This window comes from Schistocerca americana, chromosome 7 (genome assembly GCF_021461395.2).
Source record: "Schistocerca americana isolate TAMUIC-IGC-003095 chromosome 7, iqSchAmer2.1, whole genome shotgun sequence".
NCBI classification, from domain to species: Eukaryota; Metazoa; Arthropoda; class Insecta; order Orthoptera; family Acrididae; genus Schistocerca; species Schistocerca americana.
Genome location: NC_060125.1, coordinates 552,845,996 through 552,873,628, shown reverse-complemented (window position 1 = coordinate 552,873,628; position 27,633 = coordinate 552,845,996). Strand labels below are relative to the sequence as shown.

The 27,633-nt window shown below is 45.6% G+C and overlaps 1 protein-coding gene across 1 annotated transcript in view; it reads right to left on the bottom strand.

The window, feature by feature from the left end:
• Positions 1 to 27,355, bottom strand: part of LOC124621936 (tyrosine-protein kinase Btk29A) — a 380,429-nt gene extending 353,074 nt beyond the window's left edge. Inside the window, exon 1 of the mRNA XM_047147446.1 lies at positions 27,256 to 27,355. The gene's annotated coding sequence lies outside the window, so the exon portion shown is untranslated. The remainder of the gene's footprint in view (positions 1 to 27,255) is intronic.
• Positions 27,356 to 27,633: the final 278 nt, after the last annotated feature.

Below are 27,633 nucleotides of genomic sequence, written 5' to 3'. Positions count from 1 at the left end.
AATGCGACTATAGTCCAACAGTATTGAGGGCTGCAATAGATAGATATCTTCAGATCTCATACAGGAACATTCCTTTCACTATTTACAAAATTAACAAATGTTTCTTCATTAGCCATTTACTATGTATGAGACACACTTTGCCACTAAAAGAGAGTCATAATATAGTAGTTTACAAATAAACAATTACTCCAAGGTATTCCATTTTGCTAATCTAAAAATACTCTACTGGCCATTAAAATTGCTACACCAAGAAGAGATGCATATGATAAACGGGTATTCATTGGACAGATATATTATACTAGAACTAAAATGTGATTACATTTTCACGAAATTTGGGTGCATAGATCCTCAGAAATCAGTACCCAGAACAAACACCTCTGGCGGTAATAAAGGCCTTGATATGCCAGGGCATTGAGTCAGAGCTTGGATGGCGTGTACAGGTACAGCGGCCCATACAGCTTCAACACAATACCACAGTTCATCAGGAGTAGTGACTGGCGTATTGTGGCGAGCCAGTTGCTCGGCCACCATTGACCAGACGTTTTCAATTGGTGAGAGATCTGGATAATGTGCTGGCCAGGGCAGCAGTCGAACATTTTCTGTATCCAGAAAGGCCCGTACAGGACCTGCAACATGCGATCGTGCATTATCCTGCTGAAATGTAGGGTATCATAGGGATCAAATGAAGGGTAGAGCCACGGGTCGTAACACACCTGAAATGTAACGTCCACTGTTTAAAGTGCCGTCAGTGCGAACAAGAGGTGACCGAGACGTGTAACCAATGGCACCCCATACCATCACGCCGGGTGATAGGCCAGTATGGCGATGACGAATACCGCATTCACCGCGATGTCGCCAATCACGGATGCGATCATCATGATGCTGTAAACAGAACCTGGATTCATCCAAAAAAATGACGTTTTGCCATTCGTGCACCCAGGTTCGTCGTTGAGTACACCATCGCAGGTGCTCCTGTCTGCGGAGCAGTGTCAAGGGTAACCACAGCCATGGTCTCCGAGCTGATAGTCCATGCTGCTGCAAACGTCGTAGAACTGTTCGTGCAGATGGTTGTTGTCTTGCAAACGTCCCCATCTGTTGACTCAGGGATCGAGACGTGGCTGCACGATCCGTTACAGCCATGCGGATAAGATGCCAGTCATCTCGACTGCTAGTGATACGAGGCCGTTGGGATCCAGCACGGCGTTCCGTATTACCCTCCTGAACCCACCGATTCCATATTCTGCTAACAGTCATTGGATCTCGACCAAAGTGAGTAGCAATGTCGCGATATGATAAACCGCAATCGCCATAGGCTACAATCCGACCTCTATCAAAGTCGGGAACGTGATAGCACGCATTTCTCCTCCTTACACGAGGCATCACAACAACGTTTCACCAGGCAACGCCGGTCCACTGCTGTTTGTGTATGAGAAATCAGTTGGAAACTTTCCTCGTGTCAGCACGTTGTAGGTGTTGTCACCGACGCCAACCTTGTGTGAATGCTCTGAAAAGCTAATCATTTGCATATCACAGCATCTTCTTCCTGTCGGTTAAATTTCTCGTCTGTAGCACGTCATCTTCGTGGTGTGGCAATATTAATGGCCAGTAGTGTACATCTTCTCTCACATATATCTTTTCATCTGTTAAGCATAGAGTGAGTTTTTCTTTAATTAAAGGAAATGCACAATTCCAATTCGGTCCAATACTTACTGTTTTCCTTCAGTTAACACAATTATTTCATCCACATTAAACAATATGTTATAAAGCAAATAGCAATGTGACAAAGCATCCACAACTCAAATGTGGTAGTGTGTTTACTTGGAGCGAAAATTCGTTGTGGGAGATGGAATCCAGAAGCAAAACTCAGATACCCAGAATCGATATGGGATTTCTAGACTCAGCAAAGGACTTGGAAGAGCAGTTGAACGGAATGGACAGTTTCTTGAAAGGAGGGTATAAGATGAACATCAACAAAAGCAAAACGAGGATAATGGAATGTAGTCAAATTAAGTCGGGAGATGATGAGGGAATTAGTTTAGAAAATGAGACACTTAAAGTAGTAAAGCAGTTTTGCTATTTGGGGAGCGAAATAACTGATGATGGTCGAAGTAGAGAGGATATAAAATGTAGACTGGCAATGGCAAGGAAAGCGTTTCTGAAGAAGAGAAATTTGTTAACATCGAGTATAGATTTAAGTGTCAGGAAGTCGTTTCTCAAAGTATTTGTATGGAGCGTAGCCATGTATGGAAGTGAAACATGGGCGATAACTAGTTTGGACAAGAAGAGAATAGAAGCTTTCGAAATGTGGTGCTACAGAAGAATGCTGAAGATTAGATGGGTAGATCATATAACTAATGAGGAGGTATTGAATAGGATTGGGGAGAAGTTTGTGGCACAACTTGACTAGAAGGAGGGATCGGTTGGTAGGACATGTTCTGAAGCATCAAGGAATCACCAATTTAGTATTGGAGGGCAGCGTGGAGGGTAAAAATCGTAGACCAAGAGATGAGTACACTAAGCAGATTCAGAAGGATGTAGACTGCAGTAGGTACTGGAAGATGAAGAAGCTTGCACAGGATAGAGTAGCATGGAGAGCTGCATCAAACCAGTCTCAGGACTGAAGACCACAACAGCAACAACAACAACAACAACAACAACAACAACAACAGACTCAGGTAAAACCAGTGTCAGAAAAAGTGAACCAGTAGCACAAATCACAGTTTCCCAACCCAGAGAGCCTTAATGGTTTGTGCGATGTTTTGTGTTCCCAGTGTCACACATCTTATGTAGAATCTTAAGTATGGGATGTGGTTGGGCGCCTAACTGTCAGACAATTTAGTGGACTCAGTTTGAGCGAGTATGTTTGTTTTACTAAGGGATAACATTCTAGGGTAACTCCTCACTTAGGCAAACAGTATCTATTGGAAGAAAAGAAAATAATCAGAATAATTTTACATTCATCTGATTAAACAATTCGGAAGATTAACCACAGATGTTACAAGAGAGGCACTGGGCATCATGAACGGTTTACTACCGAAATTCCAAACTTAAATTCCAGAAAGACTCAGGCAACATATTACTTCCTCCAAGATGTGAAGAGAACCAGAGGGGTAAATTGTCGTCCGCAGCTCGTGGTCGTGCGGTAGCGTTCTCGCTTCCCACGGCCGGGTTCCCGGGTTCGATTCCTGGCGGGGTCTGGGATTTTCTCTGCCCCGTGATGACTGGGTATTGTGTGCTGTCCTTAGGTTAGTTAGGTTTAAGTAGTTCTAAGTTCTAGGGGACTGATGACCATAGATGTTAAGTCCCATAGTGCTCAGAGCCATTTGAACCATTTTGGTAAATTGTCTCCCTCTGCGACAGAAGTAGGTCGGATAGGTGTTACGGAAATTCATTGATTGTAGCTTTGAATAGAGAAGAGAATATACTTGTGTCTGCACACAGTAAGACGAGCAATACATTACTGCTGGTGTGCAGTATACTTTAAACACTATGCAGGATGCCATTGGGGAGAAGGAGCCTCGGAATAAAAGTTCTTCGAGGCTTCTCCTCCCGAGCCACATTACTTCATTACTGCAGTCTTAGTATGTGGTGCAAGTGTTTATTTGCTTTATGATTGTTGTGTTGTTTGTGACTGTGTTGTGGCATGCAGTGTCATACATTGTTGGTTTTGGTCCCTTACATGTTGATCCCTTCTGAGTCATGTTCACTTAGTGTTCCTTCCTCGGTATCGGAATCTGTGGTCGTGTTTGTGTCCTCCCATGTGGTTTGTTGTGTTGTTTGCGCTTGTCTACGTCTCCTTCCATATCGGTTTTGGTGCTTTTATTCTTCGTGCAGAGTGTTCGATACAATATCGGCTACGCTATTGATTGTGTTCCAATAATCGGGATTATGTATTATTCTGGTGATGTCATTGTCCTTCTGTATAGGTCTCACTTGTGCAAGCATGTTGCATAGCAGTGTGACATGTTCTGGTGTCCTAGTTTCTCCGCAAACGCATATTTCATCGTTAGTTAGTCCCATACCGTTTAAATATACCGGACACGGCCCGTGACCTGTCAGGAAATGGACTATCCCCCGGCTTGGGTCGATATGTTTCAGTTGTAGTCTTTCGTGTACATCAGGAAAGAAAGAGTGTACTCGGCGACCCTTATCGGATGCATCCCACTCTCTCTGCCCTGTTTGAATCCGCCATTGTTTCATTTGTGTTTTGTTCATAATGTTGGTTCCCGTAATTTCGGTGACTTTATCGAGCCTGTCCCTCTCAAGCCAGTAAAGTGCAGCTCTGTGACGTATTGTTACGTCTATAGGGCAGGTCCCCATCACAACGCAAAGTGCCTCTAGTGTTGTGAAGGCTCCGCTCATTCTCAGGAGTACACTACACTGACCTCGTCTTGCAATTGTCTTGTTAGCCTGTATGTTCAGTCTGGGAGCCCAAGCACTTGCGGCGAAGCATGCGATGGATTCAAATATCGCAATGTGGTAGGTCCTTACCGTCTTAATAGGTAATGGGTACTGAGTTGTGTTTAGTCTTGCTATTTTGTGCATAACTTTGAAGGCTTTGTCAATTGACTGTTTTATATGGTGGCCGAAAGTCTGTTTTTCGTCTAGATGCAGTCCGAGATAACGTGTGGCTTGCTTCTTCTGTATGCTTGTATTGCCTAATTTTAGAATTGGATTCGTCTGTAGTGTCCCTCTGAGCAGTAAATATACAGTTTTGTTGGGAGCTATTTTTAATTTATTTTCTTTGCACCAACTGTTAATTTTCTGAAGCAGTTGCGTGCCTTTTTGTCTCTAGTGCTGCTCTGGAGTTGGCTGACACCACTATGAGCAGGTCATCTGCGTACGCCACCACACCTCTTACCCTGTCGTCACTGTCTAGGGTGTTCAGCAAGGGCTCGATTGCGATATCCCAGAATATTGGTCCGCAGATCGCGCCCTGTGCACATCCGTTCGTTATTCTTTTGACAACCTTCCGTGTACCAGCCCTCCATTCCGCTACTCTCCAGTAATCGAGGAGGCTATTGTAGAGGAAAGCTGACAGCCTCATTTCCCTTAACCTGGAGAAGCCAGGCCAGGCTCTAAGTACTATGGGACTTAACATCTGAGGTCATCAGTCCCCTAGACTTAGAACTACTTAAGCCTAACTAACCTAAGGACATCACACACATCCATGCCCGAAGCAGGATTCGAACCTGCGACCGTAGCAATAGCGCGGTTCCTGACTCAAGCGCATGGAACCGCTCGGCCACAGCGGCCGGCACCTGGAAAAGAGGGACGGCCACCACAAGTTGTCAAAAGCCCCGGCTATGTCGATTAGAATGGCGGCCGCGTATTTGTCGCTGATGCTATTTGTAACTGTAAGTGCTCGGTTGGCGGCGTCTTCTATTCATCTACCTTCCCTGAAGCCGAACTGATGGGACGTTAAGCCGAGGAAGCGCCTGTGCGATTGTAAACGGTCACACAGGAGCCTTTACTGTACCTTGCCGAGAGTATTTAAGAGACAGATCGGTCTGTACGTATTGGGATCTGTTGGCTCTTTGTCTTGTGATTTCCTTATTATTACTACATTAGCAGTTTTCCAGGACTTGGAAGAGCAGTTGAACGGAACGGACAGGGCCAGGAAAGGAGGATTTTGGATGAACATCAACAAAAGCAAAACGAGGATAATGGAATGTAGTCGAATTAAATCGGTTGATGCTGAGGGAATTAGATTAGGAAATGAGACACTTAAAGTAGTAAAGGAGTTTTGCTATTTGGGGAGCGAAATAACTGATGATATTCGAAGTAGAGAGGATATCAAATGTAGACTGGCAAGGAAAGCGTTTCTGAAGAAGAGAAATTTGTTAACATCGAGTATAGATTTAAGTGTCAGGAAGTCTTTTCTGAAAGTATTTGTATGGAGCGTAGCCATGTATGGCAGTGAAACATGGACGATAACTAGTTTGGACAAGAAGAGAATAGAAGCTTTCGAAATGTGGTGCTACAGAAGAATGCTGAAGATTAGATGGGTAGATCATATAACTAATGAGGAGGTATTGAATAGGATTGGGGAGAAGTTTGTGGCACAACTTGACTAGAAGGAGGGATCGGTTCGTAGGACATGTTCTGAAGCATCAAGGGATCACCAATTTAGTATTGGAGGGCAGCGTGGAGGGTAAAAATCGTAGAGGGAGACCAAGAGATGAGTACACTAAGCAGATTCAGAAGGATGTAGACTGCAGTAGGTACTGGGAGATGAAGAAGCTTGCACAGGATAGAGTAGCATGGAGAGCTGCATCAAACCAGTCTCAGGACTGAGGACCACAACAACAACAGCAGTTTTCCAGAGGTTTGTAATTCTGCCTGCTAATAGTGCCTTGTTGAACATGTTAGTAAGAAAAGGTGTGATTTGTGTTACTGTTTCTGAAAGTATTTTTGTCTGGGCCGGGTGCTTTTCGGTTTTTAAGCCTGCCGATTGCCGTCGCGACTTCTTCTTGTGCGAATGGCACGGTTACACTGTCACTGATATACGGTTGCCTCATGCTCTCTCTCAGGTCAGCATGGTGTCGCTCGTCTTGTGTGGGGTCGTTATCCGGGAGGTGCCTGTTCAGAAGATATTCTGCTGTGCTAGCTGGGTCGCAGTGCCTCTGCAACAGGCTCGCTGGCTCACGCAGCCACGAGCTCGCCCCTTTCAGCGGCCGATGGCCGGCGCTACTGGCGCGGCCGGAAACTTCATCTCCGCCGTGAGCGGGCGGGCTGGCTCTGTAAGCCGGCCACGCCGTGCCGCGGCTGTCAGCATTGTGTGGCCGCGCAGTACGCGGGCAGTCACCAGCCCCACACCACTGAAAAGCTGCTGCCACCCAAAGGCTTCAGCCGCTCAATAATGCGCAGCGCTTTTTTTTTCCCCCCGATATAACATTGCACGTCTCACGCCGCACCTCTCCAGCCCTTGAAAGCATCCATCAAACACTTTTATCTCACCAGTTTTCTGCTACATCTACATCCATACTCCGCAAGCCACCTGACGGTGTGTGGCGGAGGGTACCTTGAGTACCTTTATCGGTTCTCCCTTCTATTCCAGTCTCGTATTGTTCGTGGAAAAAAGGATTGTCGGTATGCCTCTGTGTGGGCTCTAATCTCTCTGATTTTATCCTCATGGTCTCTTCGTGAGATATACGTAGGAAGGAGCAATATACTGCTTGACTCCTCGGTGTCGGTATGTTCTCGAAACTTCAACAAAAGCCCGTACCGAGCTACTGAGCGTCTCTACTGCAGAGTCTTCCACTGGAGTTTATCTATCGTCTCTGTAACGAAGCGAGCTGCTATCCGTTGGATCTTCTCTATCTCCTCCATCAACCCCATCTGGTACGGATCCCACACTGCTGAGCAGTATTCAAGCAGTGAGCGGACAAGCGTACTGTAACCTACTTCCTTTGTTTTCGGATTGCATTTCCTTACAAGGGAACCTCCCCATCGCACCGCTCTCAGATTTAGTTATAAGTCGGCACAGTGGATAGGCCTTGAAAAACTGAACACAGATCAATCGAGAAAACAGGAAGAAGTTGTGTGGAACTATGAAAAAAATAAGCAAAATATACAAACTGAGTAGTCCATGCGAAGATAAGCAACAAGAAGGATAATGTGAGCTCAGGAGCGCCGTGGTCCCGTGGTTAGCGTGAGCAGCTGCGGAACTAGAGGTCCTTGGTTCAAATCTTCCTTCGAGTGTAAAATTTTATTTTTATGTTCAGACAATTATCAAAGTTCAGGCACTCACATATAATCAACTTCGCTCTCCAAAATTCCAGGACATGTTCAGATTTGCTTGGACATATGCAGGATTTGACGGTCTACACACGGAAAAATTTGAAAACGTTAAAAACATATGTTTTGACAGAGCACAGGGAAAAGTGTGCGACTGTGACACTGTTGGATTCATTTGTTGCAGTTTATGTGACAAACTCTTATGTTTACATCACTTTTTTGGGAGTAATTCTCACATCCACAAGAAAACCTAAATCAGGCAATGTAGAAGAATCTTTTTACCCAATCGCCAAGTGTACAAGTTAGGTGGGTCGACAACATATTCCTGTCATGTGACGCACATGCCCTCACCAGTTTCGTATAGAATATATCAGACGTGTTTTCCTGTGGAGGAATCGGTTGACCTATGACCTTGCGGTCAAATGTTTTCGGTTCCCATTGGAGAGGCACGTCCTTTCGTCTACTAATCGCACGGTTTTGCGGTGCGGTCGCGAAACACAGACACTAAAATTATTACAGTGAACAGAGACATCAATGAACGAATGGACAGATCATAACTTTGCGAAAATAAAGAAAAACTTAGCTCACGCTAACCACGGGACCACGGCGCACCTGTGTTTAGATCAACCTTGATGTTGCATATCTTCGCATGGACTACTCAGTTTGTATTATTTTGCTTATTTTTTTCATAGTTCCATACAACTTCCTGTTTTCTCGATTGATCTGTGTTCAGTTTTTCAAGGCCTATCCACTGTGCCAACTTATAACTAAATCTGAGGGAGGTGCAATGGGGAGGTTCCCTTGTAAGGAAATGCAATCCGAAAACAAAGGAAGTAGGTTACAGTACGCTTGTTCGCCCACTGCTTGAATACTGCTCAGCAGTGTGGGATCCGTACCAGATAGGGTTGATAGAAGAGATAGAGAAGATCCAACGGAGAGCAGCGCGCTTCGTTACAAGATCATTTAGTAACCGCGAAAGAGTTACGGAGATGATAGATAAACTCCAGTGGAAGACTCTGCAGGAGAGACGCTCAGTAGCTCGGTACGGGCTTTTATTAAAGTTTCAAGAACATACCTTCACTGAGGAGTCAAGCAGTATATTGCTCCCTCCTACGTATATCTCGCGAAGAGACCATGAGGATAAAATCAGAGAGATTAGAGCCCACACTGAGGCATACCGCCAAACCTTCTTTCCACGAACAATACGAGACTGGAATAGAAGGGAAAACCGATAGAGGTACTCAAGGTACCCTCCGCCACACACCGTCAGGTGGCTTGCGGAGTATGGATGTAGATGTAGATGCTGTGTTATTTTGGGACATGAGAGTAGCTGTCTAAACCAGTTCTGGATCTAAAAACTCGCAAGAAACGCGCCGCAGCGCCCTCTTGGCCGCCAGCACCTATCGCCGCTGCGCACAGAAGTGCCCACCCCGTCACCTAGCAAGTCGACGAGCTGAGTCACCTGTTGCAGGGACGGTCAGAGTCTCCGTCTCAGGCAGCTCACAGCCATCAGAGCAGTGTACACGGCGGACTTGCACTTCACCAGCAGTGAGCTAACGTAGAATGTTTAGGAAGACCTTGTACCACAACAACTAGTTTAAAGACAAGTACGAGGGTCATTCAATAATTATAGAGGCAAATTGGTCTGGGGAAAATACTGTTAGTAGGCCAACTTTGGTACTTTTATGGCTTTAAGTTGGCATCATTGGGACGAGCCCTGATCAGCTGATGTATCAACATCGTTTTGTTTATAACCTCAAAAATACATCTCAAGATCGCGAATCTGCTTCAAACGTCCTCATTAGTTAACAACGTTCTGTTATTCGTTTTTTACTTGCTGAAGGCGAGAAACCAGTGACTATATCCTCTTGAATGTCTAACAGTTTATGCTGAAGGTTGTATGAATCGTGCAAATTTTTACAGATAGAGCATATCAAAAATGGTCGCGATTCACTGACTGACGAAAATCGTTCTGGCCGACCACTTGCAGTTTCAACTCCCTCACTTGAAAGTCGAGTTGATGACATTGTTCGTGCCGACCGTTGTGTGACTGTGGAAATGACCAAGTTAGTACTGGTAGAGTTCATAACATTATCTGTAACAAGATGAAGTAGACCTGACGCAGCTACACAAGGAAATAAGGTTGAGAGTGTGCACAGAGCTAAAGGAACGTTATGAAAAAGAAGGTGAGCAATTCCTCAACAAACTTTTAACATGTGATAAAATTTGGGTTCATTATTATGAGCCAGAATCGAAAAGGCTAAGCATGGAGTGGAAGCACACCAACTCACCTGTCAAGAAAAAATTCAAAACCCAAGCATCAGCAGGAAAAGTTAGGTTGATGGTGTTTTGGGATGCTGAAGGTCCAGTTTTTTATAATTATCTCGAAGAACAGCGTACAATGAACAGTCAATACTACTTGGATTTGCTTTTAAACAAGGTGAAACCAGCCATGAGGGGTAGAGATCGTGGATCTCAGAGGAGAGGTGTGATTCTTCAGCAAGACAACGCACGTCCTCATATTGCTCAACTAACCCGTGAAACCATCGACAAAATGAGCTGGGAAGTACTGCCTCATCCCCCTTACGGTCCTCATTTAGCACCTAGTGATTTCCATTCGTTTGGTGCACTGATAGAGGCATTACGTGGGAAGAAGTTCCAAGATAACGAGGCCGTGAAAAAGTTTGTGAGAAATGGGTTCAAATATCAAGATAAAGAGTTCTTTGCAGCCGGAATAAAAACGGTTGTAGCCCGTTGAAACAAGTGCATAAATGTTAAAGGGCATTATGTTGAAAAGTAGAAGAAGTGTTGTTTTGTAAAAATAAACGCTTTTTTCCTCCAGACCAATTTAATTATTGAATGAACCTCGTAATTGCTTATTCCTATGAATATACACTACCGGCCATTAAAATTGCTACACCACGAAGATGACGTGCTACACATGCGAAATTTAAACGACACGAAGAAGATGCTGTGACATGCAAATGATTAGCTTTTCAGAGCATTCACACAAGGCTGGCGCCGGTGGCGACACCTACAACGTGCTGACATGAGGAACGTTTCCAACCGATTTCTCATACCCAAACAGCAGTTGACCGGCGTTGCCTGGTGAAACGTTGTTGTAATGCCTCGTGTAAGAAGGAGAAATGTGTGCCATCACGTTTCCGACATTGCTGCTAGCGTTGGTCGAGATCCAATGACTGTTAGCAGAGTATGGAATCGGTGGGTTCAGGAGGGTAATACGGAACGCCGTGCTGGATCCCAACGGCCTCGTATCACTAGCAGTCGAGATGACAGGCATCTTATCCGCATGGCTGTAACGGATCGTGCAGCCACGTCTCGATCCCTGAGTCAACAGATGGGGACGTTTGCAAGACAACAACCATCTGCACGAACAGTTCTACGACGTTTGCAGCAGTATGGACTATCAGCTCGGATACCATGGCTGCGGTTACCCTTGACGCTGCCTCACAGACAGAAGCACCTGCGATGGTGTACTCAACGACGAACCTGGGTGCACGAATGGCAAAACGTCATTTTTTTGGATGAATCCAGGTTCTGAAACTTCCTGGCAGATTACAACTGTGTGCCCGACCGAGACTCGAAATCGGGACCTTTGCCTTTCGCGGGCAAGTGCTCTACCAACTGAGCTACCGAAGCACGACTCACGTCCGGTACTCACAGCTTTACTTCTGCCAGTACCTCGTCTCCTACCTTCCAAACTTTACAGAAGCTCTCCTGCGAACCTTGCAGAACTAGCACTCCTGAAAAAAAGGATACTGCGGAGACATGGCTTAGCCACAGCCTGGGGGATGTTTCCAGAATGAGATTTTCACTCTGCAGCGGAGTGTGCGCTGATATGAAACTTCCTGGCAGATTACAACTGTGTGCCCGACCGAGACTCGAACTCGGGACCTTTGCCTTTCGCGGGCAAGTGCTCTACCAACTGAGCTACCGAAGCACGACTCACGCCCGGTACTCACAGCTTTACTTCTGCCAGTACCTCGTCTCCTAGCTTCCAAACTTTACAGAAGCTCTCCTGCGAACCTTGCAGAACTAGCACTCCTGAAAGAAACGATACTGCGGAGACATGGCTTAGCCACAGCCTGGGGGATGTTTCCAGAATGAGATTTTCACTCTGCAGCGGAGTGTGCGCTGATATGAAACTTCCTGGCAGATTAAAACTGTGTGCCCGACCGAGACTCGAACTCGGGACCTTTGCCTTTCGCGGGCAAGTGCTCTACCAACTGAGCTACCGAAGCACGACTCACGCCCGGTACTCACAGCTTTACTTCTGCCAGTACCTGTGAGTACCGGGCGTGAGGCGTGCTTCGGTAGCTCAGTTGGTAGAGCACTTGCCCGCGAAAGGCAAAGGTCCCGAGTTCGAGTCTCGGTCGGGCACACAGTTTTAATCTGCCAGGAAGTTTCATATCAGCGCACACTCCGCTGCAAAGTGAAAATCTCATTCTGGAAACATCCCCCAGGCTGTGGCTAAGCCATGTCTCCGCAGTATCCTTTCCTACAGGAGTGCTAGTTCTGCAAGGTTCGCAGGAGAGCTTCTGTAAAGTTTGGAAGGTAGGAGACGAGGTACTGGCAGAAGTAAAGCTGTGAGTACCGGGCGTGAGTCGTGCTTCGGTAGCTCAGTTGGTAGAGCACTTGCCCGCGACAGGCAAAGGTCCCGAGTTCGAGTCTCGGTCGGGCACACAGTTGTAATCTGCCAGGAAGTTTCATATCAGCGCACACTCCGCTGCAGAGTGAAAATCTCATTCTGAAATCCAGGTTCTGTTTACAGCATCATGATGATCGCATCCATGTTTGGCGACAACGCGGTGAAAGCACACTGGAACCGTGTATTCGTCATCGCCATACTGGCGTATCACCCGGTGTGATGGTACGGGGTGCCATTGGTTACACGTCTTGGTCACCTCTTGTTCGCATTGAGGTCGCTTTGAACAGTGGACGTTATATTTCAGATGTGTTACGACCCGTGGCTCTACCCTTCATTCGATCCCTGCGAAACACTACATTTCAGCAGGATATTGCACGACCGCATGTTGCAGATCCTGTACGGGCCTTTCTGGATACAGAAAATGTTCGACTGCTGCCCTGGCCAGCAAATTCTCCAGATCTCTCATCAATTGAAAAGGTCTGGTCAATGGTGGCCGAGCAACTGGCTCGTCACAATACGCCAGTCACTACTCTTGATGAACTGTGGTATTGTGTTGAAGGTGCATGGGCAGCTGTACCTGTACACGCCATCCAAGCTTTGACTCAATGCCCAGGCATATCAAGGCCGTTATTACGGCCAGAGGTGGTGGTTCTGGGTACTGATTTCTCAGGATCTATGCACCCAAATTGTGTGAAAATGTAATCACATGTCAATTATGGTATAATATATTTGCCCAATGAATACCCGTTTGTCATCTGCATTTCTTCTTGATGTAGCAATTTTAATGGCCAGTAGTTTATAGCCCAGTGCAGGTGTGCAGTTGTGTCACCGGAAGAGGGTACCGGCCACAGTAGCCTTTATTGTCGAAACCCTGCTGTATGTGTACCTCTGGCGCGTCTTCACAGAAGGGAACGTCTAGAGTGGAGCCGTCAACATGCCACCTGGGCGGTCTATGTTCTTTTCACATATGAGTCCCTATTTGCTCAGCAAAGTGATTCTCAACGGATTCGCATCTGCAAGGAACGTGGATTCAGATGTAGAAACAAGCCTAGCAACTTCCTTTTATGTCGCAATCTCTTTCTAGGTGGTGCGAATTTTTTTTTTTTTTTTTTTCCTCTCCGTGTATTATTCGACGCGTACAAATTTGCGAGGTTTTATTGTAACAAATCACATTATTTTGCGTAGAAATTTGAGTGTTATATTTTTTGTGACTTTTCTCTTTTCTTGCCATTAAACTGTATTGTTGTTCTGTTGTGTGGAGTTGTTACGAGCCAACTGGATATGGTGTACAGAACTGTTACAGGCGAGCGTGTTTGAGTCCAGTCGTTGAAGAGTCATCTTTCGTGATTTAAGTTTGACAGTTAGAGGGCTTTTAATTACTGACTTTGGAGTTGTCAGGAGCTAACTTTGCCTCCCGGATCACAGCGTGGTTGGCGACCCTTAGTTAGCTTGATTTCAAATGTGTAGCAGAGCAGAGAATTAACGTGGATCCACCACTAAACGTCTGTGATTAAATGCGCGGAGGAGTGCGTCGCGTCGCTTGTCTCGCGCAGCGCTCACCGCCAAGTGTGCGAGAGAGAGCCCTCTGGCAGCGGCCGGGAGTGTGTGGCTCCAGGCGACGGCAGTGGAGCGAACGAAGGGCTCACCGAGACACACTGGCACGGCAGTCTTCTGCAGCAGCCAACACACAGCGTCCGTGTCGGATAGTCACTGATGTCAACAACTGACCTCGCGGTACGCGTTACTCTCTTACGGAGTCCCACAATGTTTAATTTTGGATCTACTTCTATTCCTTACATGAACCGCCTGACATAAAATTAGTAGCCGGTCAGTGTGGCCGAGCGGTTCTAGGCGCTTCAGTATGGAACCACGCGACCGCTGCGGTCGCAGGTTCGAATCCTGCCTCGGGCATGGATGTGAGTGATGTCCTTAGGTTAGATAGGTATAAGTAGTTCTACGTTCTAGTCTTAGAAGAAAGATTAAGTAAAGGCAAAGTTACGTTTCTAGCATTTGTAGACTTAGAGAAATCTTTTGACAATGTTGACTGGAATACTCTCTTTCAAATTCTGAAGGTGGCAAGGGTAAAATACAGAGAGCGAACGGCTATTTACAATTTGTACAGAAAGCAGATGGCAGTTATAAGAGTCGAGGGCATGAAAGGGAAGCAGTGGTTGGGAAGGGAGTGAGACAGGGTTGTAACCTCTCCCCGATGCTATTCAAGCTGCATATTGAGCAAGCAGTAAAGGAAATTAAAATCCATGGAGAAGAAATAAAAACTTCTGAGGTTCGCCGATGACATTGTAATTGTCAGAGACAGCAAAGGACTTGGAAGAGCAGTTGAACGGAATGGACAGTGTCTTGAAAGGAGGGTATAAGTTGAACATCAACAAAAGCAAAACGAGGATAAGGGAATGCAGTCGAATTAAGTCGGGTGATGCTGAGGGAATTAGATTAGGAAATGAGACACTTAAAGTAGTAAAGGAGTTTTGCTATTTGGGGAGCAAAATAACTGATGATGGTCGAAGTAGAGAGGATATAAAATGTAGACTGGCAATGGCAAGGAAAGCGTTTCTGAAGAAGAGAGAGTTGTTAACATCGAGTATAGATTTAAGTGTCAGGAAGTCGTTTCTGAAAGTATTTGTATGGAGTGTAGCCATGTATGGAAGTAAACATGGACGATAAATAGTTTCGACAAGAAGAGAATACAAGCTTTCGAAATGTGGGGCTACAGAAGGATGCTGAAGATTAGATGGGCAGATCACATAACTAATGAGGAGGTATTGAATAGAATTGGGAAGAAGATGAGTTTGTGGCACAACTTGACTAGAAGAAGGGATCGGTTGGTAGGACATGTTCTGAGGCATCAAGGGATCACCATTTTAGTACTGGAGGGCAGAGTGGAGGGTAAAAATCATAGAGGGAGACCAAGAGATGAATACACTAAACAGATTCAGAAGGATGTTGGCTGCAGTAGGTACTGGGAGAAGAAGAGGCTTGCACAGGATAGAGTAACATGGAGAGCTGCATCAAACCAGTCTCAGTACTGAAGACCACAACAACAACAACAACAACAACAACAACAACAAGTTCTCGGGGACTGATGACCTCAGATGTTAAGTCCCATAGTGCTCAGAGGCATTTGAACCATAAAATTAGTAAACCGTTTTAGATGTTTCCAATCCACACAAGATTTATTGTTGCAACAGCGCATACGGAGTACGTGAAATGATTACATTTAGAGATCAGTAGCAAGAGCGGTTCTGAGGTACCACCTGTCGACCCATGCTGAAACGCCCGTATTAGTTCGTTGTGTAGGGTCCGTGGTCGGCAATGCTGGCGGTGACTCTGGCATCCAGTCGATTTTACAGGGGGGCGAATACTGTCCAGGTATACGTTATACCACGCTCGTTCGACCTGTTCACGTCGTTTGATGAGCCACACGACTAACTTCTTGTTCCATCGTATCCCACACGTGCTGGCCAGGGAAGTTGCTGCACGTTCAAATGGTTCAAATGGCTCTGAGCACTATGCGACTTAACTTCTGAGGTCATCAGTCGCCTAGAACTTAGAACTACTTAAACCTAACTAACCTAAGGACATCACACACATCCATGCCCGAGGCAGGATTCGAACCTGCGACCGTAGCGGTCGCTCGGCTCCAGACTGTAGCGCCTAGAACGACACGGCTACTCCGTCCGGCCTCTGCACGTCTTGCAGACCGCGTTGAGTTTAGTGGGATGTGTGGGGCCGAGCATTATCCTCTTGGAACAACACCTCAGCTTCCTGTTGCAAGAACGGCAACAGAATGGGTCTAACAACATTCTGCACGTACCGAACGCTGGTCAGCGTCCCCTCCAAAAATGATGAAGGTGAACGAGAGTTGTAGCTTATCGCACCCCAAACCGTGATGCCTGGGTTGGGGCCATGTCTTGGACGAATGCACTCTACTAGACAGGTTTACGTCGTACGCGCAAACGATCATCAATTGCGTGCACGCACCATCTGCTTTCTCCGCAGAAGACCACGAACCGTCATTCCATTGTAAGACGTCGTGGTCTCCTAACCTTCATTGCTTACATATTCCACCCTCACAATCATATTCCGCACATCAAGATGCTTCATTCGAACCCAAACTCGATAAGATTAAGTCAATGTTGTATGAATTCATGTAAACGATATGCAATTAACAATTAAGCGCACCGTGGTTGAAATACTCGGGGCTGGCGTACACACATACATTCCAGACACGACGGTCACAGAAGCTTTTAGTTCGGGAGAGAAATTGCACAATGGGACGCCGGTCGCTTCAGAGGATGACCCAGCCTATGTCGGCCGGTGACCACCCGTGTAGTGGACAGCGTGGGCACGAGTGAAAGGGGGGAACGACCCCGTGTTCGGCTTAAAAGCAAATTCCGCACATTGTGTGGGAGCGGCCAGCCTACGCATTCTTTACACATACCACGCAGTTTCAGTGATTTTCACAGGGAGACAGCAAACGCCAAACGCCAATGCTACAGGTTTCCGGATTGGTCGGCTTACACGAAACGTCATTCTCCCGTTTTAGAAGAGCAATGCTGATTGGTAGACGATAATTCTGACGCCTTGAGCTGCAGGAATAATGGAAGAGACCTAAAGATATACCCCTTCACGTCTGGCGTGGAGAGGCACCGTTCCGTTGTCGCTCTTGGAGCTAGGAACAAGTCTCTCCTCAGTATTTCACCGGGAGAGCACCTCTGTTGAGAGCGAATCGAAGTGCTACTCTATATTGAGTCCCTGCGATTAAGCGTTGTTCACTGTGTTGGCCAACACACTTATTGTGCGGTGTGACAGACAGAGTTATAGTTAAACGCCTGCGAGCGAATTTTTGACTGGCATCGCGGTGGACTGGTTATCTGACCGGTGAACCACGCCAATAGTTAGACTAGGAGCGAAAAGGAACCCTTGACTTCGTCAAGACGTAGAGAGAGTTTGATTGGCGAAGGTCAATCCAGATAGAACAAGAGTTATCTTATTTGTCAGCAGCAAGCGGCGCAGACAGCAGTCATCGCAGCTTACGGTATTGTGCGCTACAGCTATTGCGAGTCCCATATTTCCCATATTTCCTCCACAACAGTACACTTCACTGCATTTCACACGCGACAGCCTCGACCGTACCAAGCAACATTCTAAAGGATAATTATTCAAGTTGAGTAGGCGCGCCTCTCTGCCATTCTGCCAAGTCAACAACCATCTTAAACTTTGTATAGAAATTTCATTAGCGAATCCCATCCTTGAGAGGTAACTTCACATTCCGAAAAGAACCAGTATATAACTTGTTCAATTCACAACTAAAAGTGCCATTGTGATTTCTGAGAATTTTTGCAAAATAAATAATAACTTTCGTTAGTTTCATGTTTTTCTTACACTAAGTAGCACTACTCCAGTACCCAAGTATCCCACTAGTTACGTAAGAAATTTTGTGAATTTTTGTGTCATTTCCTTACAGCGGACGACTCCAGAAGATATTTATTGCTGAAAGTTTTTCAGGCATTTCTCTTTAGAACGTTAGGAGCGTCTGTCTGACTTCTGTAGTAGTGTGGGGGTGGAAATTGTAGCTTGCAGGAGCCACAGGGTAAAGGGTACATCCCAGATTAATCCGTTGCGCAGAATAACAGATGAACCCCACGCTCACACCATTTATTTTCCAAGTGATCATCTGACGGGACCAGTCGAGACGTGCTACGGCCTGAGTGGCCCACAAGCTAGAGCTGTGGGTGTCCATAGCCCTTCTGCTAACAACCGGTTCGCAACAGGTGGTGTTGACACGTCTGGCCTGACAAGCCCTCTCACCCGTGCAGCTGCAGCTGCTGCTGCCGAGCGCGTGCCTGTGCTAAGCTGCCTTCCAGAAGCTCGTCTATGAGTGTGTGAATCTACACGTAACTACTTATACCGGTCTTGTTCCACAAGTGACGCGAGCATGTCCAGTTTGTGTGGCAATTCTCCGAAAGGGCCATCCCGTCACTCTGAAGGCCAAACACGCCCAGTTGGTGTAGGAAGTATGAGTGCATCTCTGTGGCACAGTTGCCTGCTAGTCCACACGTCTGTACCACACTTAGCCTTCCGTGAGCATTGCCTATTAAAGGGGAGACACAGTTGGTGCTCTGGCAGCCGAGCCACTACGCTACCTGTTGGCGGAAGACGTTGAAACCATTACGAGTACGTCTACTACCTCCCACGTGATATATGCCGTCATCAGAACAAAATCGACGTCGTCTTTCCGGATATACTAATTTTCTTCTGCTAGCGTATGTGAATGACTTCCCACTTAATATTCAACAAGCAAAACTGGTACTTTTTGCAGACGATACTAGTGTTATAACAACTCCTATTAGAGAAAAAGCAAAAGAAGAGTTAGTAAATGATATTTTCCAAAGAATTATCAAGTGGTTTCTCTGAAAATGAACTCACACTAAATTCTGAAAAAAAACCACTACATTCAGTTCTGTACAACAAATAGTGATACCTACAATTAATGTAGCACATGAGCCGGAGTCAGTAATTAGGGTCCAACACTCCAGATTTTTGAAAACTTGAAATGGAAGAAGCATATTATTTAGTTTCTCGAACAATTAAGTTCAGCTACCTTTGCTCTTCGTACAATTGCTAGCCTTGCAAACAAACTTTTCAAACATTTTCCCCATTCGGCTCAATAATATCTTATCGAGTAATTTTTGGAGTAACTGACCATTTAGAATGAAAGTACTGACTGCACAAAAGGGAGCAGCAAAAATTATACGTGGTGTTCACGACGGACGTCACGTAGGTACCTCTCGAAGGTACTAGGCATTGTAACTGCGCCGTCACAATACACACATTCGCAAATAAAATTCTTTATAAATAATCCCTTACAGTTTAATAAGAACAGTGATGTCCATACTTACAACACTAGACGTAAAAATGACATTTTATACTCATTGTTAAAATTTTCAGTGGCTCAGAAAGGAGTTCCAAATGCGGCACAAAAATTTTTGATCATTCGCCCAATAACATAAAATGTCTGACAGGCAGCAAAGCAAATTCACAATCTAACTTAAAATCATTTCTTCTGGACAACTCTTCCTTTTCCATTGATGAATTTCTGCTTCAAATGTGGTAGGGAAAAAAAAAACACTTGCATACGTAGGACTAAAATGTGTTCATTAATGTTAACGCACTAATCACGTATTCATATCCTCGTTCCACATCGTTCCAATAAAAGAATCGTTCAAGTGATCTTGGAACACGTAAGTAACTAACTAACGTCCCATTTTGGTGAAAGACTTTGTAACGGTACAGCAAAGTGAAGTTTATCGAAAAATTTTTTTGCTTGCTAATGCATCTGTGAACCACAGAATCCAATGTACGGACGCAGAACTATCTCTGGAAGTCGACGTGAAGCACCGCTCGCTGGGAGTTGGAGCTGCTGCCGGGATTCCACGTGCTGCGCGATCATCGGCTCAACATGTAGGCACTGCTGTGCGGGCGGACTGTGAATTTACTCTAAACGATCCACTATGTACAGGTAGTACTAGTTCACGTTGTGTACATCGTGATATTGAAATACTACATCAAGTTTTAGACAGTAATTAAGAGAAGATGACACCTGCAGGAACACCACCTAAAATGGACGGATGCATAACCTCCACCCATCAGCTTCATTCCGACATCGACGAATACCGGCCACGAAACAAAACGCCGCCTAAATCCAGAGATTTACGCGAGGAATAACACAAATAGCAAGCTCTTAGAGGCACTAAATTATATACCAACAACTTTTTATTTGAATTTCAAATGCAACTTCTGTTATAATTAATGTTGGGTACTACAATTTATTCCAAATTTGAAGTGACGGAAATTGTAAACCATCAAAACTCAGCAAGCGTACGAACCTACATAATCTCTGCCTTATTTCTGATTGGCCAAGGGCCACTGATCGTGAAGCAGACACACTAGACAGCTGGCGAACTCGTATGTTATTGTTTATGTTGGTGTTTTGGCAATTGTTCCTGTTTTCAAGTGGGGTGAAATGTAACTAAAGTTCTGAGTGTTTGTTGCTGATTTCTCTCTCAGTATTCGTGCTAAAAGTTAATCAGTAACTAAATTCAACGTCAATGAGGTGTAAGTTTCTGGATTTTGAGTTTTGTATTTTAACAAGAGATGATGTGTTTCGGTTTTAAGAACGATAAATGGTCCATAAATGAGTTTAATAGTGAATGAAATCCACTTTACTGGTTACGTTACAGGGGGAATTTAAATCATTTCGTGATTAATAAATTTTAAGAAATGAACGAGTATACGAGTTTAGTTCGATAGACATTCTATTTTGTAAAAACAGTTCGACTAACCTGTTTTGTTACAACATGTACCAACTAAAGCTCGGTGCAGAGAGAGTACGGCCATCCTTGTTCTCTCCACTTGCTGCCGTCTGCAGTCGTGATTGGCTGATGTCACCTCGCATAACACTTCTGGCCATATTGTGCTCTCTGTAGCGTAGGAAGTGTTACATATTTTCGGATATTTCTAGTGAAATAACGGCACAGAACTGTGCTTTCGGCTACACTCTTCAAGGCTAGATCGGAGAGAAACTTTATGCGGAGTCTCTTGATGTAGAGATAAAATAAAAAGAATTGTTATGCATTAACTAATGGTCTTAAGATTTAATATTCACTGACGAGTATGCCATATAAAAAAAAATAAATAAATAAAAATGGAGTGTCTTAACTCGAACAAATTAGTGTTCAGAGGTGCTGCGTAATGGTGTTAAGCAAAATTTTTGACGTACTGATGCTTTAATTTGTCTCCAACTGGTTGAAACACTTAATATATAACTGAACGCACAGATCTAATTATTGTTTCATGTAGTTCGCAGTAAACATTATCAAGACAGCTGCGTGCTTTTCTCATTCGTTTACTTGCGTTTAGGCTATCATTAAACCAAACAGACATAAAGATAAAAGTATGAAGGACATGGAGGTGTAATCAGAGCAAACATAGGCGATATTTTAATTCTCATTTTCTTTTCTTTTCTTTCAAGTTGTCTGTCATGCTTGAATAAGCAACTTTACACACGTATTGAAGGTAAAATGTCTGCGCTATAAACAGTTATACATTTGTAAGAAAGTTCGAACCCTAGATACAGTCATCTGTATATGATGTACGTATCAATTACGCCGTAGTCGAGTTATGCGTGTACAGGCTTTTACGTATGAAACGAGGATACGGTGAAAGTTTCATGCTTGGGTGATATATCTACACGGAGGCTATTCTTCATTGCATGCTCATTGTCGCTAAGACAGTACGAGGGTCGTTCAATAATTAATGCCCCACGTTTTTTTGAAAAGACGTTAATATACATAGACGAACAACCTTGTTGGTGCTTCACATTTGATGTTTTTTCTGTGCGCCGGTGAAGTTTCGAACCGTTCTGGCAGACGGCAGAGCCGTAGTACAGTGTCAAAACGGCGTCTACATACGACTCACGTTACAAGCAGCGTGCTGCTATTGAATTCTCCGTGGCGAACATCTCTAAACGTTTGTGTGCAGTGTATGGCGATGCTCGGGACGTCCTGTCACAGACAAGCTGAATCGTCCAGATCTGGCTCCCTCGGACTTCCCTGGCTTTGGGCCGCTGAAAGGGTCTCTGCGGGGAAGCCATTTTGAAGATGACGAGAGTGTCAGTCGTGCAGTGAAGACATGGCTACGCCTGCTGGACAAGAGCTGAGTTTTTACCAGCAGGGAACAGACGCTTTTCGACAACGTTGGCGCACGGCCACAGAAAGTGATGGAGACTACGCAGAAAAATAGGACATGGACAAGACATGTTGATGTACATTGTCACCAAATTCTGACTCGTAACAACACATATGTTCTACATCTACATCTACATCCATACTCCGCAAGCCACCTGACGGTGTGTGGCGGAGGGTACCTTGTGTACCTCTATCGGTTCTCCCTTCTATTCCAGTCTCGTATTGTTCGTGGAAAAAAGGATTGTCGGTATGCCTCTGTGCGGGCTCTGATCTCTTTGATTTTATCCTCATGGTCTCTTCGCGAGATATACGTAGGAGGGAGCAATATACTGCTTGACTCCTCAGTGAAGGTATGTTCTCGAAACTTCTACAAAAGCCCGTACCGAGCTACTGAGCGTCTCTCCTGCAGAGTCTTCCACTGGAGTTTATCTATCATCTCCGTAACTCTTTCGCGATTACTAAATGATCCTGTAACGAAGCGCGCTGCTCTGCGTTGGATCTTTTCTATCTCTTCTATCAACCCTATCTGGTACGGATCCCACACCGCTGAGCAGTATTCAAGCAGTGGGCGAACAAGCGTACTGTAACCTACTTCCTTTGTTTTCGGATTGCATTTCCTTAGGATTCTTCCAATGAATCTCAGTCTGGCATCTGCTTTACCGACGATCAACTTTATATGATCATTCCATTTTAAATCACTCCTAATGCGTACTCCCAGATAATTTATGGATTTAACTGCTCCCAGTTGCTGATCTGCTATATTGTAGCTAAATGATAAGGGATCTTTCTTTCTATGTATTCGCAGCACATTACACTTGTCTACATTGAGCTTCAATTGCCATTCCCTGCACCAGGCATCAATTCGCTGCAGATCCTCCTGCATTTCAGTACAATTTTCCATTGTTACAACTTCTCGATATACCACAGCATCATCCGCAAAAAGCCTCAGTGAACTTCCGATGTCATCCACAAGGTCATTTATGTATATTGTGAATAGCAACGGTCCTACGACACTCCCCTACGGCACACCTGAAATCACTCTTACTTCGGAAGACCTCTCTCCATTGAGAATGAAGTGCTGCGTTCTGGGAAAAAGTGTGGAGCATTACTTATTGAACGAACGTCGTACATTTAGCACAATACACTACTTGAGTAAAAGAAAGATGATACTGCTAAACACAGAGTACATAACTCATTGTGGTTCTATCTCGGTAATAAATGAAACATAATGAAATCACAGTAATAAGGTACCATGGAGGAGAAAATTTTCCTTATTTCATCACTTAAAGAAAACTTACTGCTGGAGAAGTATGGTATGTGTACTAGTACTCGATTTATTTTGAATTTCATTAGCGAAAACTGCTACTGATTTCTGGTGTCCGACCTGCAACACTGATTATTGTCGTAAAGAGCTAACTTTTTTCGATCAAATATAGTTTACCTTTGTTTTTGTTGCAGATCATTTGCGATCAGTTTCAGGCTAACTACGACACTATTGCGTATTTGAGCTCGCTGCCGCAACAGAAACTAGGAACTCTATCGCTATTCAATAAATAACACCAAAACGAAAACTGAGATTTACCCCCATCAGAAAAGACATTGTGTTTGGTTACATTTTGCTTCAATTTTTTGCAGCTGACAAGGGGAAGGCCTCAGACACGGCCGACCGATTGGCAGGTCGCTTGTGTACAACCTAAAACGAAGGACTAAGATATTTTGGGTCAACACCCCCGCAATTTTGACAAAGTCACCGTTAAAGGTTATGACGAGAAATCGACTCAAAATTGGAGGGATCGATAGATAATCGTAAATAGAGAATCTTTCATCATTAGGTATGGGGTCCGCAAACGCAAAATTTTCTGGAAATCGAGAAACTTTTACAACTGCCGCCTTTGTACCCACACGGTAAACTTCTTTCGCCGACAGCGTCGATAGCGCAATGGCCAAGGTAATTGGTTGGGAATAGGAAAACCCGGGTTCGGATCTCGAAGAAACGTAGCGGATGTTATTCTTTTCATTTGTATTTTTCCATATCTCAATTGATAGGGATAGGAGGGTTAATAAGGTAAGTAAATCAATAAGGAATGATAATAATACTTACCTTATTAACCCTCCTATCCCTATTAATTGAGATATGGAAAAATACAAACGAAAAGAACAACATCCGCTGGGTTTCTTCGAGATTCGAACCCGGGTTCACCGAGCCCAGCCAGTTAGCTTGGCCGTTGAGCTATCGGTGCTGTCGGCGAAAAGCGTTTACCATGTGGGTACAGAAGCGGCAGTTGTAAAAGTTTCTTACCTCGATTTCTGGAAAAGTATGCGTTTTCGGACCCTATACCTGATGATGAAAAATGCTCTGTTTATAATTATCTATCGATCCCACCAATTTTGAGTCGATTGCTAGTGTAATCTCTCTTTATATTCGATGAATTATTCTGATACAATTCTACCCTTGAATGACGTTTACTAATTTTCTATCTTCATACTCGCAGAATCCATGCGCAAAGTAGTTTCATATAATAGCTATGCCATGAGCACATAATTATTCTTTGTAGTACTCTCTCTGGGGGTTGTCAAAAAAAAGCTTCCGAGATTGTCTTCATGCCGATTAGCCTGAGCTTTGTTTGAAGAATTGTATACTGAATATAGAGATTTATGACAAAAGATAACTGATACGAAATTGTACGATAAAAAGGGAAATATATATATATATATACACTCCTGGAAATGGAAAAAAGAACACATTGACACCGGTGTGTCAGACCCACCATACTTGCTCCGGACACTGCGAGAGGGCTGTACAAGCAATGATCACACGCACGGCACAGCGGACACACCAGGAACCGTGGTGCTGGCCGTCGAATGGCGCTAGCTGCGCAGCATTTGTGCACCGCCGCCGTCAGTGTCAGCCAGTTTGCCGTGGCATACGGAGCTCCATCGCAGTCTGTAACACTGGTAGCATGCCGCGACAGCGTGGACGTGAACCGTATGTGCAGTTGACGGACTTTGAGCGAGGGCGTATAGTGGACATGCGGGAGGCCGGGTGGACGTACCGCCGAATTGCTCAACACGTGGGGCGTGAGGTCTCCACAGTACATCGATGTTGTCGCCAGTGGTCGGCGGAAGGTGCACGTGCCCATCGACCTGGGACCGGACCGCAGCGACGCACGGATGCACGCCAAGACCGTAGGATCCTACGCAGTGCCCTAGGGGACCGCACCGCCACTTCCCAGCAAATTAGGGACACTGTTGCTCCTGGGGTATCGGCGAGGACCATTCGCAACCGTCTCCATGAAGCTGTGCTACGGTCCCGCACACCGTTAGGCCGTCTTCCGCTCACGCCCCAACATCGTGCAGCCCGCCTCCAGTGGTGTCGCGACAGGCGTGAATGGAGGGACGAATGGAGACGTGTCGTCTTCTGCCTTGGTACCAATGATGTTCGTATGCGTGTTTGGCGCCGTGCAGGTGAGCGCCACAATCAGGACTGCATACGACCGAGGCACACAGGGCCAACACCTGGCATCATGGTGTGGGGAGCGATCTCCTACACTGGCCGTACACCACTGGTGATCGTCGAGGGGACACTGAATAGTGCACGGTACATCCAAACCGTCATCGAACCCATCGTTCTACCATTCCTAGACCGGCAAGGGAACTTGCTGTTCCAACAGGACAATGCACGTCCGCATGTATCCCGTGCCACCCAACGTGCTCTAGAAGGTGTAAGTCAACTACCCTGGCCAGCAAGATCTCCGGATCTGTCCCCCATTGAGCATGTTTGGGACTGGATGAAGCGTCGTCTCACGCGGTCTGCACGTCCAGCACGAACGCTGGTCCAACTGAGGCGCCAGGTGGAAATGGCATGGCAAGCCGTTCCACAGGACTACATCTAGCATCTCTACGATCGTCTCCATGGGAGAATAGCAGCCTGCATTGCTGCGAAAGGTGGATACACACTGTACTAGTGCCGACATTGTGCATGCTCTGTTGCCTGTGTCTATGTGCCTGTGGTTCTGTCAGTGTGATCATGTGATGTATCTGACCCCAGGAATGTGTCAATAAAGTTTCCCCTTCCTGGGACAATGAATTCACGGTGTTCTTATTTCAATTTCCAGGAGTGTATATTGCTCCTTCATACAAAAGGTGTGTATTTGACATTTGAGAATTAAAGATATTCAGCGATATATTGAGTAGTTGTTAATCAGAAGGGAACTTCCGAAAGACTGGATAAGAACCTGCATTTAATAATCCAAGAGCTCCATTATTTCTTCGGAAGGTTAAACTTCATCAAGGCCGGCCAGGGTGGCCGAGCGGTTCTAGGCGCTACAGTTTGGAACCGCGCGACCGCTCCGGTCGCAGTTCGAATCCTGCCTCGGGCATGGATGTGTGTGATGTCCTTAAGTCTTAGGTTAGTTAGGTTTAAGTAGTTCTATGTTCTAGGGGACTGATGACCTCAGAAGTGAAGTCCCATAGTGCTCAGAGCCATTTGAACCAAACTTCATCAAAACCAAATATCCGCTTGATCTGAGGTTTCCCGACTGATTATACAACGCTCCCACAATTACGAGGCATTTTATTTATACAGATTAGCAGACTGCCGCAAAGCACGAGCCTGCAGAGAAGAAGAATCATCGCCTGATTTCATTCTAACAACTAAAATTTCTGAATCATTTTGAGTGACTGATTTATGATTGTGTTTCCTATTATGAATGACTGATTACTCGAACGAATTGAGAACTACGTAACTACCTAACTACGTAACCACACAATTACATAGATAGGAGGGAAAATTACACTAGTCATAACCTTTAGGGGCGATTTTCTCAAAATTGCGGGGGTGTTGACCCAAAATATCTTAAATTCCTTCGTTTTAGGTTGTACACATGCGACCTGCCAAATTTGAGCTGAATCGGTTGACCGTGTCTGAGGCCTTCCCCTTGTTAGTATTAGAGAAGTCGAGTTTGATTTTATAGCTGCACCTAAGCAATACACGAGGTAGGTGAAGTCGCTGCGTCAACAGAAGCGGCTAAACGCACTGTCGGCGAAGGCGCGAGCAGCGAGCTGGCGCCGCGCACTCACCTAGCCGGAGCGGCGTGTGGTTGGCGGCGGAGAGGGACTCCGAGGAGCCGCGGCCGAGGCCGAGGGCGAGCGCGGGAGCGGCCGCGGGTCCGGGGTTCGCGTCCCAGGCGGAGCAGGGCTCGCAGCCGTCGCAGTGGCGGGCGGGCCCGCGGCAGCACGACCACCGCTTGCCCGACCACAGGCCCGGGTGGAAGCGGCCGGCCGGCGTCGCGCCGCTGTCCTGGCACACTGCAACACCAGCCGGCACGTCTCAGCTGCAGGCGAGTCAGTGGCTGCTGCGGGTCGGACACGAAACTATCCCGTTCCTAACGTTTGGCCTGATGCTGCTTCGTAGGTGCACCTGATTTCACTGAGACTCGACGACCGACTGGTCAGACC